We start from the raw sequence: 20435 nt of genomic DNA, 5'->3' as shown, positions 1-20435 counted from the left end.
AGTTTGTAAGTATAGAGTGCAGAAAGTACAGAGAGTAACAGAGGAAATCATTTTTAATAGGAGAGTCCTTACTAGAAGTTTTAAGGTTTTATTTTTACACCCCCTACTGTCTACAATGTAGCGGACAAAGTAGAGTAAGAAACTAGAAAACTTTTGCCTGAATGTTTTCTTATATTTTATGAAGCCCCTAAGGGGGATGTTGGGCTCTCTCCCTATGAGATTTTGTTTGGGAGGGTGTTACTCACTTGCTTATATTTTGTCTCAGCAGCTGAAGTCCTCCATTCGGATCTTACAGAGAATGTTGATGATCTTTTAAGGTTTTTTGACAAACTCATTTATGTGTTTTTTTCCCCAATTCCAGTTCCTAAAAGTTTGGAAGGATCTAAAACTAAAGCCAGGTGACTTGTGGATTGTTAAGAGACATTTATATATAAGGAAAAGTTTGGAGACTCAATACAGCATCTATTTCATGTACAGTTTTTGCAAAACTTGAAGGAAAAGTCACCTGGATCCACACCAGACACTGCAAAAATGACTAAATTAAAGAAATCTCTGTGTTTGATTTGTTTCCCTCTTGTGATCACAGTCTAGGGTACTTTTTGATTCAATTACTTTAATTGTACGGGATATACATATTTGAGAAGTAGTTTAGCCATGTTGAAGTCATATTTTTCTTTTGTTTGTCTTCCATATTATGTAGAATTGTCTGTGTTTACATATGCTGATAAGTCAGCATGCTCACAATTCAGCTAGAAGGCCATTCTGGTCACAGGAGTGTACAGCCAGTACTCTGTAAATATGTCTTATCAATCATTTGTTTTTCACAATAAAAAGTCATTTGGTAATGAAAAAAGTTGCTCAGCTATTATTTTCTCCACAATGGAGTTTCTTTGCCTCTTTGGCCAGGACTACCTCCACCTAAGCATGTGGAGGTTCCAGGTTAAAGGTGATAGCAGGTATGGTTAGTGATCAAAATATTGATCAAAAGAGGGGAGACTGTAATGGAAATTTGTAAGTTCTGTATATAATTGTATTGTATTTTGTATTTATTGCACACTGCCCTCACTGTGCACACAGCACTAATAATGTTTTCAGTAAATGTTTACATTCTTTCGAGTCCTGATTAGAATTAGCCTGCCTATGTAACGCCCCTTGTTACCATAAATGTACAATTGTAATATTAATTTGATACCTACGTAATCATGTGCATAAAAACCTTCAATTGCGTCATAATAAAGCAGAACAATTATTTGGAAAGATGCTGAGCGTATCTTTTGTGTCTGTTCCCTACTGCAGTAGTTATTATTAATTTGGAACCACTAATCAATATGAGGATAGGAGTTGCCTATCATCAATATATCCGAGTCAGGGGGTATAGAATGTATTGGGGTATATACAAGGTAAGGGGGGGCGGTATAGAATGTATTGGGGTATATACAATGTATGGGGGGGGGGGCGGTATAGAATGTATTGGGGTATATACAAGGTAAGGGGGGGCGGTATAGAATGTATTGGGGTATATACAATGTATGGGGGGGCGGTATAGAATGTATTGGGGTATATACAATGTATGGGGGGGCGGTATAGAATGTATTGGGGTACATAAAATGTATGGGGGGCGGTATAGAATGTATTGGGGTACATAAAATGTATGGGGGGCGGTATAGAATGTATTGGGGTATATACAATGTATGGGGGGGTATAGAATGTATTGGGGTATATACAATGTATGGGGGGGCAGTATAGAATGTATTCGGGTATATACAATGTATGGGGGGGCGGTATAGAATGTATTGGGGTACATAAAATGTATGGGGGGCGGTATAGAATGTATTGGGGTACATAAAATGTATGGGGGGCGGCATAGAATGTATTGGGGTACATAAAATGTATGGGGGGCGGTATAGAATGTATTGGGGTATATACAATGTATGGGGGGGCAGTATAGAATGTATTGGGGTATATACAATGTATGGGGGGGTATAGAATGTATTGGGGTATATACAATGTATGGGGGGGCGGTATAGAATGTATTGGGGTATATACAATGTATGGGGGGCGGTATAGAATGTATTGGGGTATATACAATGTATGGGGGGGCGGTATAGAATGTATTGGGGTATATACAATGTATGGGGGGCGGTATAGAATGTATTGGGGTATATACAATGTATGGGGGGTATAGAATGTATTGGGGTATATACAATGTATGGGGGGGGCGGTATAGAATGTATTGGGGTATATACAATGTATGGGGGGGCGGTATAGAATGTATTGGGGTATATACAATGTATGGGGGGGCAGTATAGAATGTATTCGGGTATATACAATGTATGGGGGGGCGGTATAGAATGTATTGGGGTATATACAATGTATGGGGGGCAGTATAGAATGTATTGGGGTATATACAATGTATGGGGGGCAGTATAGAATGTATTGGGGTATATACAATGTATGGGGGGGTATAGAATGTATTGGGGTATATACAATGTATGGGGGGGGCGGTATAGAATGTATTGGGGTATATACAATGTATGGGGGGGGCGGTATAGAATGTATTGGGGTATATACAATGTATGGGGGGGGTATAGAATGTATTGGGGTATATACAATGTATGGGGGGCAGTATAGAATGTATTGGGGTATATACAATGTATGGGGGGGCGGTATAGAATGTATTGGGGTATATACAATGTATGGGGGGGCGGTATAGAATGTATTGGGGTATATACAATGTATGGGGGGCGGTATAGAATGTATTGGGGTATATACAATGAATGGGGGGCGGTATAGAATGTATTGGGGTATATACAATGTATGGGGGGGTATAGAATGTATTGGGGTATATACAATGTATGGGGGGGCGGTATAGAATGTATTGGGGTATATACAATGTATGGGGGGGTATAGAATGTATTGGGGTATATACAATGTATGGGGGGGGGTATAGAATGTATTGGGGTATATACAATGTATGGGGGGGTATAGAATGTATTGGGGTATATACAATGTATGGGGGGGCGGTATAGAATGTATTGGGGTATATACAATGTATGGGGGGGTATAGAATGTATTGGGGTATATACAATGTATGGGGGGGGGGCGGTATAGAATGTATTGGGGTATATACAATGTATGGGGGCGGTATATACAATATATGGGGGGGGCGGTATAGAATGTATTGGGGTATATACAATGTATGGGGGGGTATAGAATGTATTGGGGTATATACAATGTATGGGGGGGTATAGAATGTATTGGGGTATATACAATGTATGGGGGGCGGTATAGAATGTATTGGGGTATATACAATGTATGGGGGGGGGCGGTATAGAATGTATTGGGGTATATACAATGTATGGGGGTGGGGGGGTAGGATATATACATTGTGCAGGCTCTGGAGGTCACACTATACAGGATCTCTGGGGTATGAAGCACATTATACAGACTATACCCCCATACCATGTAATACAGTATATGAAAGAGACACACACACCCCCCCCGGGAGGATATAATACACATAACACAGATATATGATGTACAGCATATACAGGCTCTAGAGGTATATAACATGTACACACTCTGTGCTGGTATTGTAATGTCTCTGGGGGTATAACATACATTATACAGACTACAGGTACAGTACACAGGATCTACATATTGAGTGTACAGGCTCTGGAGGTATATACAATATATACACACAGTATACAGGTTCTGGAGGTATATACACACACAGTATACAGGCTCTGGAGGTATATATATATATATATATATACACACAGTATACAGGCTCTGGAGGTATATACAATATATACACACACACAGTATACAGGCTCTGGAGGTATATATATACACACACAGTATACAGGCTCTGGAGGTATATACAATATATACACACACAGTATACAGGCTCTGGAGGTGTATATATATATACACACACACAGTATACAGGCTCTGGAGGTGTATATATACACACAGTATACAGGCTCTGGAGGTATATATACACACACAGTATACAGGCTCTGGAGGTATATATACACACAGTATACAGGCTCTGGAGGTGTATATATACACACAGTATACAGGCTCTGGAGGTATATATACACACAGTATACAGGCTCTGGAGGTATATATACACACAGTATACAGGCTCTGGAGGTGTATATATATACACAGTATACAGGCTCTGGAGGTATATACTATATGGAGGAGAGCGCAGTATACGGTCCAGGCTCACAGCCCCGCCCCCCGCACTCACCTCACTCTCTGTCCCGTTATATGACCCGCCCTCCTCCTCCTCCGGGGTCCCGGGCTCCCCTCACCAGGGAAGGGTGGGGGAGGGGTACAGCTGGCCGCCCCTCTCACGTGCTGCGCGGGGTCACCGGTGTCCGGACCGGACAGGGGGGGTTCTGGGAGGAGGGAGGGGATTGGGGGTTTCGGTCACGTGAAGCGCGCCCCGTCCGCCGTCCGTGGGTCACGTGACGGGCTGTGACGCGCTCCTTCGTCGCCCCCCTCCGCGCGCGCGGCCCTGGAGAGGCGTCCCGCGGTTGCCATGGAGACGCCTGACAGACTTTGGGGGGCCTGAGTCCAGGTCACTGAGGGGTCTGTCGGGGTTGTCACTATTCACGTGTAGAAGAAAATAAAGTGTTACTCATCAGTTATAATAAAGTGAAATACACAAAGAATAACAAAAACCTTCAAAATGCCTAAAAAATTGGAAGAATGGTAAATAACATTCCTGAGAGGAATAAACATTATCAATAAAAACTGTACCTATTCTGGCGATGTTGATTCCTAATTATTTAAAGCAAATTCCTACCATTGTTTCAAGTAGAACTAATTACAAAACTTTTTTTCTTTCATTTTGCATAAAATAAGGGAGGGTTATAACCCCTGTCAGGATTATTTTTGCCATTTGTGTCCCATTGGGGAGATTTCCATTAACTTCCTGTCCCATAGCCAAACAGGAAGTGAGGAAAATGCGGAAATCCCTGGTTGTCACCAGAACTAGTGTCCCCATTAAACAATTTCCCCTCTATTACCGTTCTAGTGACAACCCTAAATGTGAGACTTTCAATGAGAACAGTAACAAGACCAGTAGAGAGGGTGAATCTCCCTCATGGGGACAGGGACAACAATAAAAAACAGACAGGTGTTCTAATGCCTATCCACTCCATCCAAAACTTTAAAAAAAATTGTCTTTAGTTATAGTTTAGGCCTCAGATATCTTCAAGACTTTTTATTGCTGCCCATGACCCCATTCAGAAGGTTTCATCTCACTTCCTTCTCACGTGACCACTTGAGAAGCAACTACGGGAGCAGTAGGGCCAGTTTTATGTAAATTGGGCCCTGGGCTGGAGTCAGACTGGGACCCCCTTGGCTGGAATACTGCAGGCTCTCCGACAAGACCCAGAACGATCTGCCGCCATGTATCTTCCCCTACAGTTCGGTTTCCAAAAAGGTTAAAGAAACTTTAAAGCAAGGCCCATAAAGACATGGATGAGCGAGTTTGGGGTGGAGGAACTTGACTGGCCTGACCTCAACACCTTTGGGATGAATTAGAGTGGAGACTGCAAGATACTGCCTCACAAATGCTCTTCTGGAAGAATGGTCGAACATTCCCATAGACACACTCCTAAACCTTGTGGACGGCCTTCCCAGAAGAGTTGAAGCTGTTATAGCTGCAAAGGGTGGGCCAACTTAATATTGAACCCTATGGACTAAGACTGGGATGCCATTACCCGCAAAGCATCAATGTGAAAGCAGACTTAGGCCCTTTTCAAACTATTGGTCCCATCAGGTCCGCCTGTCTGTTTTTCAGGCTGACCCAATCGGCCCCTCCGTCCACCTCTATGGAGCGGCAGATGTAAACAGACTTGTGTCCATTTACACCTGTCTACCTCCAAACCGATCCACTTCAAAAACAGAGAGGAACTTACCCCCTTCTGTCTGGGTGGATCGGATAGCCCATAGAGCAGAGAGGGCTGTGTCCGTGTTTGCTCTGCATATGCAGAGTAGACACGGATTTGTCATCCGCCCGCTCTGCTCAATGAGGCCCGTGACCGGTTACCAAGTCGCTTAAGTGATCTTCGCTCTTCAAAAGGTTGGGCACCCCTGATCTACACATTCCATGATGATTGGATTAAGGTTTCTGTGATGGGCAGGGGCATTGCTAGGTCTACAAAAGATCTGGGGCTAGAGCCCATAGCAGCGTAGTAAGGAAAGTCATATGCTTGGGCGGGCATACACATGTATATACAGTAATATACGTGTGTGTGTATCCCCAGAGAGCCCCCCCTTACATCAGGGTCCCCAGAGAGCCCCCGCTTACATAAGGGTCCCCAGAGAGCCCCCCTTACATCAGGGTCCCCAGAGAGTCCCCCCCCTGCATCAAGATCCCCAGAGAGCCCCCCCCTTACATCAAGGTCCCCAGAGAGCCCCCCTTACATAAGGATCCCCAGAGAGCCCCCCTTACATCAGGGTCCCCAGAGAGTCCCCCCCGCATCAAGATACCCAGAGAGCCCCCCCTTACATCAAGGTCCCCAGAGAGCCTCCCCCTTGCATCAGAGTCCCCAGAGAGCCCCCCCTTCCCTTGGGGACCCCTGCTGAGACTCAGGGCTATGGGCTCCAGATTCAGGGCCATAGCAGATTCAGGGCTATAGCCCCAAAAGCCACCCCCTAGCGACGCCACTGGTGATGGGTGTTCCGGTGTGAGGTAGATAGCCTCACACTGTGATCCAGTTGTTCTCTCTGTCCAAAAAATGCACCTCACTGACCTCAAAATAATGTCCCTTTTCATTATGGTGTTGAAAAACTGTCAAGCCTTGATCTGTAGAACTTGTCCTCCTATGGTAGGCCATTCATTTTTGGATAGATTGTTTTGTCTCCCCAGTATGCAGATCTTGCGTAACTAGAACATGGTGGATCCACAACTTTGACAGCTCCATCCTGTTCTTGGACAATCAATATCTACACATTCCTTGGTGTTTGGATTAAGATGTCTGTGGTACTTGTGTGGATTTTAATGCTTGGGTATGTTCGTCACAACCATTTGTAACTAAGTAAGTGGCTTGGAGAAGCTACAAAACTTCTTCAACATTACAGATCAAGTCCAGTTGAATATGACTAATTACTACCAGCTATACCATGACCTGTATAAAAAGAACATTCACAGGTTTTTATTTAGGCATCAGTGAAAAAAATATCACCTGCCAAAGTTTCAGGACCAAACAGGTTCCCCTTGGGAAACAGTACTATGTGGTCCCAAAACATTGATGATATTCTTTTCACTGACGTCTGGAAAGAAGACAATCATTCCTCAGGCTAGGTGCTGTGATGGATATTTCTACTTGTTACAGTCTGTGTCTCCGCTGGAAAGCCTTGATCTGTACAACTTGTCCTCCTATGGTGGGCCATTTATTTTTGGAGAGATTTCTTTGTCTCCCCAATATATAGATCTTATGTAACTAGAACATGGTGGATCCACAACTTTGACAGCTCCATCCTGTTCTTAAGCAATCAATATCTACACATTCCTTGGTGTTTTGATCAAGATGTCTGTGGTACCCGTGTGGATATAAATGGTGAGGTCATAGGCGGTGTGCCAGGTGTGCCTAGGCACACCCTAATCCTGGAGTTGGCAACTCATCAATTGTGGGCAGGTGACAGGTAAGCCGCGATCCTTACTTGCCGACCCCCAGAACCTGGACAGGCGGCTGGAGTGGAACATAAGGGACCGATCTGTATTTTCTTCTGCAGCAGCTGAAAGTAGGCTTCTCCTCCTCCTCCTCTTCCTCTCGCCGATATTCAGCTGCCACGGGAGGAAAATACAGGGGATTGGTACCAATGTATGCCACCCCTCTTGTCCCAGTTCCTTTTCTTTCTGCTGCCCAGGTTCCCCTGTGTGCTCACCTGCTCCCCCCCATTGTTTTAGGATGATGAGTGGGGAAGAGGCCCGGTTAATATGTCACAAAGGCATATGTGTTGGAGCTTTGAGGTGCACACCCTAATAAAATAGGCTGCGCACACCTATGGGTGAGGTATGTTCCTCACAATCATTTGGAACTGAAGAAGTGGCTTGGAGAAGCTACAAAACATCTTCAACATTAAAAATCAAGTCCAGTTGAATATGATTACCTGCTACCAGCTATACCATGACCTGGATAAATGAGAACCTTCACAGGCTTTTATTTAGGCATCAGTGAAAAGAGAATCACTTGCCAAAGTTTCAGGACAAAACAGGTTCCCCTTGAGAAACAGTACTGTGTGGTCCCAAAACATTGATGATAGTCTTTTCACCGATGTCTGGAAGGAAGACAACTATTCCTCAGGATTGGTGCTGTGATCAACATTTCTACTTGTTACAGTCTGAGTCTCCGCTGGAAAGATCTTACTTAACTTTCTGCAGGAACTGCACCTGTGAACTCGATGACCATTTCTGCCATGACGAGTGACTAAGAAAAATTTGTTTAACAAAAATGCAGTAACATGGGTTTATTTTCAAAGAAATCCATGTGTTAGCACTGACTTGGTGATCAATGGCTTTGCTGATAGACAAAGACAAACTTACGCCATGGTTTAACAAAAAAGACCTGTCTCCTGATAGCTACTTCTTTCTCAGCAAACATCGAGTACACCTACAAATATATATACAGTATACAGTATATTTTAGCAAAAGTATCATTAACCACTTGCCGACCGCAATACATACATATATATATATATATATATATATATATATCACACATATATATATTTATTTTTATATATATATATATATATATATATATATATATATATATCACACATATATATATTTATTTATATATATATATATATATATATATATATATATAATATATATCACATATATATATATATCTCACATATATATATATATATATATATATATATATATATATATATATATATATATACGTTGCGGTTTGCAAGTAGTTTACCAGGCTTATGGCTGAAGATATCAGCCATAACCCGGTACCATTTTTTTCAGCAGGCAGCCGACTTTCTCAGCAAACGGTTGGCCCGAGAAACGATCCAGCGGTGCTGCAGGCTGTTTTCATAGGTGATCAAAGAGTTAACACTATTTGATCGACTCTATGGCTTTGGAGGACAGGAGTGATGTCATGTTTTCACTTCCAGTCCAGGCTGGAAGAAAATTAAAAAAAAAAAAAATTTCTGACCTCCAGATCTCTCCATAAAGAAGACCTGTCATCCTTATTTCTATTACAAGGGATGTTTACATTCCTTGTAATAGGAATAAAAGTGATAAAAACATTTTTTTAAGGGACAGTGTAAAAATAAAAAATAAAAAGTAAAATAAATAATTAATAATAAACATTTTTTTTAAAGCTCCCATATCCCTCTGTGCTCGCGCACAGAAGCGATCGCATACATAAGTCGCGCCCGCATATGTAAACGGTATTCAAACCACACAGGTGAGGTATCGCTGCCAACGATAGAGTGAGAGAAATAATTCTAGCACTAGACCTGCTCTGTAATTCTAAACTGGTAACCTGTAAAGACGTTTAAAGTGACGCCTATGAAGCGGTGAGAGTCCCGCCGGAATGCCTCATTCCGTTATCTACCTCTTTCAGGTATTTGTGAATTGAGATTCAGCTTCCCATTTCTAAGTTCCTGGAGACCAATTTGTCACTGGTTGTGGGAAATTTTTGAGAGAAGGTTCAAAGATGGCAGAACTTACCGATCACCTTGATGGGGCGGATAAATCTGTTTAAGATGATTTTCCTCCCCAAGTTTCTTTATATCCTCTCGAACTCCCCAGTTTTTGTGACACTATGGGTCTTCAGGTCTTCAGGCACAATGATTCCATTATTGTAGGTTTTTTGTGGGGCTCCAAAGCTCCCAGGGTGTCTTTGGCGATATTGAAATTACCAGTTACAATGGGAGGGATGGCCCTTCCGGATTTGCGCTCCTATTTTTTGGCCTCACAGCTATCTTTTCTGCACTGGCGGATGTCTCCACAGACACCTAATGCCACTAGCTTGTTAGATGCAGCAATTTCCACCTCACAAGAAACCCTCCAGAACATACTCTATAGGAAAGGGATCCTGGGGAGAAAGGTGGGTTCGGTCATGGCATTACCTGGGAAAGTGTTTCATTTGTGCTCTCAACGGCGGGGGGATGAACCCTTGTGGCTATCTCCAAACAGCCCTCTATGGTGCAACCGATTCTTGGGGGAGTTTATGAAACTCTCTGACAGACAAGCGACCTGGGCGAAGAATGGCATTAAATTTTTACACCACATCTGTAAGGATGACCATCTGTGCATGTTTGCCCAGTTGAGGGAACAGTTTGGAGTGCCCAAGACTTGGTTCTTCTGATATGTACAACTGCGACATGCAGCAAATGCCCAGTTTGGGGGGCCTGAGATACGGGTACAGAATACGGATTTAGAAAAGGTTTTGATTGACCCGGATACGGATATGTCCAAGCGGGTCTCTAAAAAAAAAAAGTGTCGCCTATGGAAATTTGTAAGTACTGTAGTTTGTCGCCATTACAGAAGCATGCGCAATTTTAAAGCATGATATGTTAGATATCTGTCTACTGGACGTAACATCATCTTTCACATTATACAAAGAAATTGGGGTAACTATTGCGTTTTGTTTTTCTTTTAATTCATATAATATATTTTTCCCCAAAAATTTGCATTTGCGACAAATACCATGTGACATAAAAAAATTACAATGATCACCATTTTATTCCCTAGGATCTCTGCTAAAAAAATGTAGAATTTTTGGGGGTTATAAGTTGTCCTACTGGAAGGTGACCCTCCACCCAAGTCTTTTGCAGACTCTAACAGGTTTTCTTCTAAGATTGCCCTTCATTTGGCTCCATCCATCTTCCCATCAACTCTGACCAGCTTCCCTGTCCCTGTTGAAGAAAAGCATCCCCACAACATGATGCTGCCACCACCGTGTTTCACGGTGGGGATGGTGTGTTCAGGGTGATGTGCCGTGTTAGTTTTCTGCCACACATAGAGTTTTGCTTTTAGGCTAAAAAGTTACATTTTGGTCTCATCTGACCAGAGCACCTTCTTCCACATGTTTGCTGTGTCCCCCACATGGCTTCTCACAAACTGCAAACAGGACTTCTTATGGCTTTCTTTCAACAATGTCTTTCTTCTTGTCACTCTTCCATAAAGGGCAGATTTGTGGAGAACACGACTAATAGTTGTCCTGTGGACAGATTCTCCCACCTGAGCTGTGGATCTCTGCAGCTTCTCCAGAGTTACCATGGACCTCTTGGCTGCTTCTCTGATGAATGCTCTCCTTGCCCAGCCTGTCAGTTTAGGTGGACGGCCATGTCTTGGTAGGTTTGCAGTTGTGCCATACTCTTTCCATTTTCCGATGATGGATTGAACAGAGCTCCGTGAGATGTTCAAAGCTTGGGAGATTTTTTTATAACCTAACCCTGCTTTAAACTTCTTGACAACTTTATCCCTGACCTGTCTGGTGTGTTCCTTGGCCTTCATGATGCTGTTTGTTCACTAAGGTTCACTAACAAACCTCTGAGGGCTTCACAGAACAGCTGTATTTATACTGAGATTAAATTACACACAGGTGGACTCTATTTACTAATCAGGTGAATTCTGAAGGCAATTGGTTCCACTAAATTTTAGTTAGGGGTATTAGAGTAGAGGTGGCTGAATACAAACACACGCCACACTTTTCACATATTTATTTGTAAAAAATGTTGAAAACCATTTACCATTTTCCTTCCACTTCTCAATTATGTGCCACTTTGTGTTGGTCTACCACAAGAAAACCCCATTTAAATACATTTACGTCTTTGGTTGTAACATAACAAAATGTGGAAACTTTCAAGGGGTATGAATAGTTTTTCAAGGAACTGTATATATTTTAACTAAAAGTATTACTACGGGCAAAGACAAAGTTGCATCAACAATAAATTGAATGGCCACCCTTAAAGCACAAAAACAGCTTGCCAGGACATGCAAGTATGCATAGCACCTTCCTCCTAGAGTTCAGTTATAATTATCCCTATGCTTATTCCTCTATAACACTGCCAGTCTACTTTTATGTCTCTACCAGCTTTGCACATCTAGAGAGGGACATTTCTGCCCATTCTTCTTTGCAAAATATCTCAAGCTCTGTCAGATTGGATGGAGAGCGTCTGTGAACAGCAATTTTCAAATCTTTCCACAGATTCTCAATGGGATTTAGGTCTGGACTGTGGCTGGGCCATTCTAACACATGAATATGCTTTGATCTAAACCATTCCATTGTAGCTCTGGCTGTATGTTTAGGGTCGTTGTCCTGCTGGAAGGTGAACCTCCGCCCCAGTCTCAAGTCTTTTGCAGACTCTAACAGGTTTTCTTCTAAGATTTCCCTGTATTTGGCTCCATCCATCTTCCCATCAACTTCGACCAGCTTCCCTGCTTAAAGCGGCTGTATACCCCGCTTGCACATTTTTACCTACAGGTAAGTCTATAATAAGGCTTACCTGTAGACAAAATGAATATCTCCTAAACCTGTACTGATAGGCACTGATAGGTGACACTGATAGGCACTGACAACCGGCACTGACAAGTGGCACTGATAGGTGACACTGATGGGCACTGATAGGCGGCACTGATAGGTGACACTGATGGGCACTGACAGGCGGCACTGATTGGCACTAATAGGTGGCACTACGAGGAACTGATAGGCGGCACTAAGGGCACTGACGGCCATTGATATGATGGAACCAATGCGTAGATGGTACTGGATAGGCAGCACTGATGAGGAGCTACTGACAAGCATTACTGATTGGCATCTGAAGGGCACTGACTGGCATTACCGATGGTGCACTGATTGGTACATTTATGGGTACTGATTGGCAGCTCATGGGCACCTCTCATGGGGGCTGCGCTGATAATCAATGTGCTGATTATCAGCGAAGATCCCCACCCTCTGACAGGGAGAGCCACCAATCGGTTCTCCCTGTCAGTGCGAACCGAGGAAGGCCTGTTTCACGCTATGATCAGCTGTGATTGGTCACAGCTGATCATGTGGTAAGGAGTCTCCATCAGAGGCTCCTTACCACGATCGGAGATGCGGTGTGTCAGAGTGACACACAGAACCACCCATCGCCGGGCGCGCGCCGGCATGTTATCCTGAAAGACATCATATGACTTCCAGTCAGGATGACAGAACCACCGCCCGGCCATCATTCTGCTATAGGCCGGGGAGAGAAGTAGTTAAATTACACACAGATGGACTCTATTTACTAATTATGTGGCTGAAGGCAATTGGTTCCACTAAATTGTAGTTAGGGGTATCAGAGCAAGGGGGGCTGAAGACAAATGCCCCCCCCACACTTTTCAGATATTTATTAATAAAAAAATTTGAAAACAATTTATCATTTTCCTTCCACCTCACCATTTTGTGCCACTTTGTGTTGGTCTATCACATAAAATCCCAATAAAATACATTTGCGTTTTTGGTTGTAACATGACAAAATGTGGAAAATTTCAAAGGGTATGAATACTTTTTCAAGGCACTGTACAACCCTTTCTCCCCAGGGTGACAAGATTTTTTTTGCCTGCAGTGCATTCAGCAGCATTGTTACCCTGTGCAACGGCGTCCTGACATACGCTGAGAAGGAGGGTTGTCACTGCTAAAACCCCTCCCCTCTAGGGGAGTACAGGGTACAAATCTACCTGAGCCAGGAGAAGGAGTCTAATGCCGCGTACACACGGGCGGACTTTTTGACCGGACTGGTCCGACAGACTTTCCAGCGGACTTTTGACTGACTTTTGACGGACTTCCGACGGACTTTCTAACGAACGGACTTGCCTACACACGATCGCACCGAAGTCCGACGGATTTGTACGTGATGACGTACACCAGACTAAGATAAGGAAGTTGATAGCCAGTAGCCAATAGCTGCCCTAGCGTGGGTTTTTGTCCGTCAGACTAGCATACAGACGAGCGGATTTCTGGGTCTGGCGGAGTTACGACGTAAAGATTTAAAGCATGTTCCAAATCTAAAGTCCGTCAGATTTGCGACTGGAAAAGTCCTCTGAAGGTCCGGTGAAGCCCACACACGATCGGATTGTCCGCTGGATTTGGTCCGTCGGCGTCCGTCAGACCAGTCCGGTCGGAAAAGTCCGACCGTGTGTACGCCCCATTAGAGCGCATTCTGCACTCACTTCTTCTAGAATGCAGGGTGTCCATTTGAAATCAAGGGGGCCCAATTATCCCCTATAAATCATCAATAACACCTTTCACCTCCCTGGTTGACTCCAATTCATTTTGCTGAAAGGGGCACGTTTAACAAAAATGATTTTGCTCATCTCTAACCAACCGTATATAGACATTTGTTAAGCATTATCGAAAAGTAAAAAGGAATTATAACCTCATTGGTGTGCGTAAATGAAATGTAATATTTGCTTTGCTTACTAGCTCAAGGTGAACATATGCCAAGGAGGCTTTGTAACGCGAGGCCCCAGTGACAATGCAGAGAAAAGTCATTCTACACCAATATGAATGCTGCATTCTACACCTGCTTGTCATGCTCAATTTGCAGGTCATCACAGATGCCATAGAATAAATAAGAACGTACTGTGTTTCGCAATTGAAACATTAAGTTTTCCAGGCTGTTAGTGGGAAGCCACCTCATCGCCACGTAGCTTTTAGAGGCAGATAAAGAGATGAGGCGACAGAATATTGTGTTTTATATAATGTGTTGCTTGAAACATGAATGGGCCACGAGCATGAAGATTTCTTTGAAAGACTCTACGGGGTTGATTTACTAAAATCTGGTGCAGCTGTGCATGGTAGCCAATCAGCTTCTAACTTCAGCTTGTTCAATTAACGTTGACAATAAAACCTGGAAGCTGATTGGTTTCTTTGTAGAGTTGCATCAGATTCTGCACTCTCCAGTTTTAGTAAATCAGAGATGCTATATCTTGCCCATTCAGGTCTCTTATGAGTTCCAGAGGAGGACTGGGCTGTGGGGTAGGAAGGACATCTTATGAATCGTTTGCCCTCTGGGCCAACCCTAATAGGATATATTGGTCTGGTGGCCTTGAGAGGAGATACTTTACCAAACGTATATATCAATCAGAGTAGGACCTGCTCCCTTCTCCATACCTTGGCCAAGGGGTGTCTTCCGGGCACTACCTTTGTGGCTCTGAGATGTCAAGCAACTGTATGCCAAAACCAGCAAATGAAGCTTATTGTGGCAATCATGAAGAGGCCATATGGTTGTGGTTACTTGGACCCAAGAACTGCATCCCCGTAGGAGGTCCCATTGAGAAGGAACGTTTAAATAGGATGGAGGTGGCAAAGTAAAAAATTCTGGCATTTTGCCCTGAAATAATAGAGTCAATTCTTTTTTTTAAGCATAGACAATTCATTATTTTATTAATTATTTCATTGTTTGACAATCTGATCATTTTAAATACTCTTTTTTTTTTAATCAGATTTTTTTGGTGGAAATTTTTATAACAAGTTTTTAAAAAAAAGGACAGAAAGAAAAACATAACATAAATTTACACACAAAATAAAGGAAAAGTCAGTTAAGCAAATAGAAACAGCATCACCAACAGTAATTTTATTTAATTTATCGTCTAGCCCTTCGACTGTATTAAAAAAAAAGAAAAAAGGATACAGACATTGAATAATATAATATAATATTATAATATAATATAATACAGAAACTGCTACGCTCATGTTATTAACAGTATATTTAATTTAAGGAAAAGAAGGTCAACCCATCCTAAAAAGAGATGGCATGTTAAAAAAAGGCAGGTATTCCAGGTATTTTCAGCCTAAATTGGAACATGGGGCGTCCATCCATTTTTTCATTTTTTCCATGTTTTCTCAAACTTCCGAAATGCCTTACGTTGGAGATTAGTATATTTCTCAAACTATACATGTTTGTCCATTTCCCGTACCCAGTGGTAGGAGAGTTAGGTGATACCCATCAAAAGGCTCTTCATTTACGAGCCAAGAACAACATTCTCACAATGGCCACTGCCTCATCGTGTTCCAAATTATTGGAATTTATTATTGTATACCCAAGGAGACATAGGACAGGATCAGGAGTCAACATAGGATCATATATAGAGTTCATCACATCTATCACATCCTGCCAATACCGGTGCTCTTAGGACCCTTCCACACAAGCATTTATATTACACTGATCAAAACGGGGCTGTGCAAGTAGTGTTGACCCTTTGCCAAGTCCATAGAGTAGGGAAAGAGAACCCAGCTAAGTCATACGACTGGCCTGAAGACTTTGGAAAAGATAAGTATAAGGCTCGGTTTCCACTATTGCAACCCCAAAGTCACGTGATTTTGCCGCAATTTTTTGCCGTGACTTGAAGCAATGCCTGTGTATTCTTGAGGTCTATGGACCTCAAGTCGCATCAAAGTGAGACCAAAGTAGTGCAGGGGACTACTTTGAAGTCGCACAGATATGAACGGTACTCATGGGGTACAACTTGTCATGCGACTTTTCAGTCCCAAGTCGCATGAAAAGTCGCACTAGTGGAAACCTAGCCTTAAAGAGTATAAAATATAACCTGGAGGACCTTCCGGGGTGGAAGAGAGGTGCCGCTAGTTGGGGGGATAGATCCAGAAACCTGGAGTTGAATTTTAAATATGATATAAGTCAGAATTCTCCTTTACCATTAAAGCTTTATGAAAAATCTGAAACATTTTTTATCATCCTCACATTTCTCTTTCATATGGTTTAAAAATATCTTTGAGAATACCGTTTGATTGACGGGTCCCCATTTCATTGTGCTGCGCATATTGCAAACCAATCTGGTCGTCATGCTGGAGAGATGATAAATGTGCATATTGTGAGCACAGATTTAGAGGTAGAACATGAAGACAAATCGGACTCATCAACCCATACCTTCTCCTTATTCCTTTTATGGAAAAATTGTAGAAATTTTATACAAATTATGGTTTATCTACAAAAAAGACAGAGCAAGTGCAAAATGGTATTATGTTTTTAAACCCCCCCCCCCCCTCCAAAAATGTAATATTTATTATTAGGGCACTTACCTGTCCTGGCATCCAGTGGTGTCTTCACCTGAGCTGATTCTTGAATCTGCTATCGGGTGCTGGAGCCGCCATCTCGACTAAGGTAAACCGGCAGTGACACCGTGCAGCTTCACAGCCTGTTTCCTACTGAGCATGCGCAAATTGCATTGTTCTCTGTGAATAGGGTGGCTGTGGGGGAAGGAGGGGGGGACGAACTTCCGGCTCACTTCGCTGTTGTGAAGTGAGCTGGAAGTGGGAGCGGGTACCTGTCAAAATCAGTTACTTGCTCCCCCTTCCCTCCAAAAGGTGCCAAATGTGGCAGGGCAGCAGAGGGGTAGAGGAGGCAGACAAGTGGAGCTTCCCCTTTTGGGTGGTGCTCCACCTTAAAATCCAATTCCAGGTATGGCTTTTATTTTTTTGCAAACTTACATTGGTCCAGCTTTGATCAAAGTAGGTATGTATGTTCCATAGCTGGCCGATTCCTGTAGAAGCTGGAAAACACTGTAGTAGGCAACCCTACTGCGGAAATCACTGTAATGCCGCGTACACACGAGCGGACTTTACGGCAGACTTTGCCCGGCGGACGGGATTTCTTCAGACAATTCGATCGTGTGTGGGCTCCAGCGGACTTTGTTTTCTCAAAAGTTGGACGGACTTAGATTTGAAACATGTTTTAAATCAATCCGTCGAAATCGAGTCCGGTCGAAAAGTCCGCTTGTCTGTATGCTAGTTCGACAGACAAAAAGCCATGCTAGGGCAGCTATTGGCTATGAACTTCCTTGTTTTAGTCCGGTCGTACGTCATCACGTACGAATTTGACGGACTTTGGTGGATTGTGTGTAGGCAAGTCTGTTCATTCAGAAAGTCCGTCGTAAAGTCTGTCAAAAAGTCCGCCGAGTAAAGTCTGTCGTAAAGTCTGACCGAGTGTACGCGGCATTAGCTTTCGCTCTGTACCAGACCCAGAAGTTAACAGTGATCTCTGTAGTAGAGTGCCATTGGACGAGGTGGAGATTGTGACATCACCCCACTGTCTCTCCACCTCGTTCAATTAGAGAATGCTTTGCATTCACTGAGAAAATGCAAAGTGTTCTTTGTATGGCGCCCAACTACAGAGATCACTGTTAGCTTCTGCTCGGTACTGTTGTCAGGGTCAGGGTTCAGGCTGGGAGACCAGCAGCTATAGCAGTAGAGAGGCTCCTACTGACCAGCAGGATAAGTATACATGAAGGTCACCCTGGTGGATGACATGGGCTCGCCCGAGGTACAGGAGTCTAAGCACTAGCCGGTATTCTCCAGAGCTCCTGATGGTGGAGATAGGTTTTGTTGCATTTTAGTACCAGGTCGCGCCCCACCAGAAGATGAGAAACCTGGGGCCCAGATCATGGACATGGTCCTCTTCATCAGGAGCTAGGAGACTTGGATTGCTGCCATCTAAATAAAGTGACAAAATTGATCTTAAATAAATAATCATATCGATATACAACATTTCCATACATCATGCCATAACTTCTCCCCTGTGCCATTTATGATTGAACTATGAGGAATATCTGGGTACACGTTGCCGTCTTTGGGAAGAAGTTATGGCATGATGTATGGAAATGTTGTTTAGAAGTTTAGAAATCCAGATGAAAGGTCCCTGCTATAGAAGAGTAACTATACACACATCCCTGGTGGCCCGTGTCTCCTACCTTCCTTCCACTCCAGTGGTGCAGCCTTTTTGGTATTCAACATTTCTTGGAGTGTCAGATACCTACGAACCCAGCTGTGCAATGTGGTTCCTTCCTTCAATCCAGATGTCACTACAGGACTCAGCAGTAAAGAAGGGGTTTGGTAGATGGAACCAGGGCAAATGGTAGGCATCTTACCACCACCTCCACCCTAGAAGTGATGAATGCCGAAGAGGCTTACATAGGATTAAGCACTGGATCAGGGGAAAAGTAGGAGCCATTGGCTGCTGAGGTCATCTTCCCATGTCTCTTATCTTCCCTCCACCACTGCAGCCTTTTTAAGCCTTTTTCAACATTCAGCAGTTCAGGGAGTGTTGGATACCTGTGTCCCTCCCGTTGCACAATGTGGTTCCTTCTTTTAATTCTGACGTAATTCCAGGACTTTGTGAAGAAGGGATAGGTGGATTGGACCAGGGCAAATGGTAGTAGGGTTGCCACCTCATCACATATTAATTACACAGGTTCTGTGGCTGATTAAAGTGGTAATTAAACTCACTTGGTGCCTTATCTGCATTAAATTAGCCTCAGAACCTGTGTAACTTACATGTCTTCGGGTTTAAAGGGATGGGTGGCAACCCTATATGGTAGGCATCTTACCCCCACCCCAGAAGTGTTGTGTGCCAAAGAGGTTTACAAAGTTTGCAGTGTTGGGGGGGGCTTGGGAGACACTGGCCACCAAGGTCATTATACATGTAGCGGTACCCCCGTAGGCAGGGCCGTCTTTAAGGCAGGGTAAAAGGGGTAGCTGCCCTGGGCCCTGTCATTGTTGTGGGGCCCAAAGCAGCTGCCTCATACTATCCCACTTTAAATTCCCTTGTCCCTCGAAGTTTTAGTCCTGTGCTGTGTCCCAATATCTCAGTGTGAAGTGCTGGTACTAATGCTGCCCAGCTCTGCCCTATTGTTGTGTACAGATGACTCACCTGCAGACCCTGTGTTTACATGTAAATAACCGGCATTTATATGTAAATAGCGGTGGCCTTCATAAGTGAATAGCTGCGGCCAGCAGTATTGATATCTTAATAAAGGTGGCATTCATATGTAGATCATGCCCCACTGCAGTGAGGAGATGATGTGCTGTAACCTCTAGGGACCAATCAGTGAGCAGTATTACTGTACAGTAATCTCTAGCAACCACTTAACAAGCAGAAATCATTTGCTGTAACCTCTAGCAACTAATCAGTGAACCGTAATGTGTGCTGTAACCTCTAGCAACCAGTCAGTAAGCAGCAATGATATGCTGTAAGCGCTGGCAACCAATCACAATTGCTTCCTGATCTTAAACAGTAAACTGATTTTAAGTCTAGCTGCCAATTATTGTATGTCTCAGAGCAGGTGGAGAGTGAAATTGCATGGAGGGGGGCCCAAGAAATTTTTTTCCCAGGGTCCAATCAATATTAAAGACGGCCCTGCCCGTAGGGGCTGCTGGTAGTTGTGGTCCGCCTCTCACCCTGCACAGCCAGGCACAAAAATAGTCAAGAAGCAGTGTTTGTACTTGTAAAAGCATAGGGGCTGAGAACTATATACACCTTCGGTATATACAAGTTCCTCTCTTCTACCTCCAGCACAAACTTGCTTGTAGAACTTCAACTCCCAGGACCAGCTAGCACTGAATTGCTGGCCTGACACTGCCAGGCCCAAAACAGGAAATGACCGCCACCCCTATAGT

At 43.5% G+C, this 20435-nt stretch overlaps 1 protein-coding gene across 1 annotated transcript in view; it reads right to left on the bottom strand.

Annotated features, from left to right (window-relative positions):
* LOC141110387 (beta-1,4-galactosyltransferase 3-like) overlaps nt 1–4446 on the bottom strand; it is a 163677-nt gene extending 159231 nt beyond the window's left edge. The window contains exon 1 of the mRNA XM_073601706.1: nt 4259–4446. The gene's annotated coding sequence lies outside the window, so the exon portion shown is untranslated. The remainder of the gene's footprint in view (nt 1–4258) is intronic.
* Nucleotides 4447–20435: the final 15989 nt, after the last annotated feature.

This window comes from Aquarana catesbeiana, linkage group LG10 (genome assembly GCF_042186555.1).
Source record: "Aquarana catesbeiana isolate 2022-GZ linkage group LG10, ASM4218655v1, whole genome shotgun sequence".
Classification (NCBI taxonomy): domain Eukaryota; kingdom Metazoa; phylum Chordata; class Amphibia; order Anura; family Ranidae; genus Aquarana; species Aquarana catesbeiana.
This window is presented reverse-complemented; position numbering and strand designations above follow the sequence as displayed.